This window comes from Limulus polyphemus, unplaced genomic scaffold (assembly GCF_000517525.1).
Source record: "Limulus polyphemus unplaced genomic scaffold, Limulus_polyphemus-2.1.2 Scaffold275, whole genome shotgun sequence".
Taxonomy (NCBI): domain Eukaryota; kingdom Metazoa; phylum Arthropoda; class Merostomata; order Xiphosura; family Limulidae; genus Limulus; species Limulus polyphemus.
The window spans coordinates 562130-563708 of record NW_013665885.1 but is presented as its reverse complement, the minus strand read 5'-3'; positions in this window follow the sequence as shown (position 1 = coordinate 563708).

The following is a 1579-nucleotide window of genomic DNA, read 5'->3' as shown; positions in this document are numbered from 1 at the left end:
GTCGTATTAGTCCAGAAGAAGGATGGGACCCAATGTTCCTGTGTGGACTTCAGGGCTCTTAACAGTATAACCACAAAAGACTCATACCCAATGCCAAGACTTGATGATAATCTTGATGCCCTAAGTGGAGCCAGGTGGTTTTCAACTCTAGACTTAAAGTTGGATTTCCATCAAGGGAGAATGGCTGAAGCAGATAAACCTAAGACTTCATTTAGTTATGGCCAAGGTCTCTGGCAATACTGTGTGATGCCATTCAGGCTTAGCAATGCTCCAGCAACATTTGAGAGGCTGATGGAAAGAGTACTGGAAGGCTTACAATGGAGGATAGCCATAATGTACCTGGATGATGTCATTGTGTTTGCAGCAACATTTGATGAAGAAGTATCCCAGCTAGAGGAAGTATTCAAGTGTTTGAAAGCAGCAAATCTCAAACCCCATCCCAAGAATACCAGATATGTAACAATATTTTTGATAATTATAGATGCCACGTCACGTTATCTAACTTATATAAAAGCCAGTGTTGGTCACGTCACGCTTGATTTTAAACTTAAATCGTTACTGAATTAAGGTATTTTCTGTTATTTCACTAACGTTTTTAATAATAATAAACTCTTTAATCAACAGGTTCTAAATTAAGAAATCAACAAATACTTTTCCAGTTTTATAGTTTATACATTTCATTTTACACTTTCAGTATATAGATTAACAACAATATTAGTTGGTACTTTTGTTGGTAACAACGCTTTCCAATATGGCATGAAAGCCATTATTGGAAAACATTGTTATCAAAATCCACTGACTTTTCTATATATTAGATGTTGTTATATAAGGTACCAGTTCTTTTCTATATGGTTTTTAACTAACTTGTCTCATTAAAAAGATGTGCACGTGCGTGTCTGTCTGTGATTTCTAATAATACCCAGGTGCACACACTCAGAGTCCACTTAGTATGGGTGCAAAATTTCAGATTCTTAGGTTCTTTCCTCTTGGAGCTATGGTTGGCACATTTCTTTCCTGTGGGGTTTTACACATAAAAAGATGCGCATGCACGTAAATAAGTAATAATACCCAGGTGAAAGATCATGGGAAACAAAAAGAATCCATGGAACAAATAGACAGGAATGAGAACGAGTCATATAACATAGCAGGGAACAAACAAAGTAGATGATTCGGATAAAAGGCTAAACAACCTTCCTGGGAAGGAAGGTCTGATTCAGACAGCAGATAACATACAGGGAATGGTAAATGATGCAGAAAACATTAAGGGCATAAATATCGGAATGGCGACAACAGCATGCCAGGAGGGGGATGAAATAAATCTTAACCCAATGACTACCGGTACTAACTTTCTTAGTAGGCAATGCAAGTGTGCATTTGTGAATTGAAAAAATGATAGAGAACTTATCTTTTAATGGATTTCTGATTTTATTTTTATAAATAGCTGCATAACATTCAATTATTTGTACAAAATTGTATTCTTTAATGAAGTTTAAAGAGGAATTAAATGAAAAAATTCCTAAAATACGTTTTAGACTGTAACTAAGCGCCCTCTAAGAAATGTTTTTTTCAAAACTTTTTT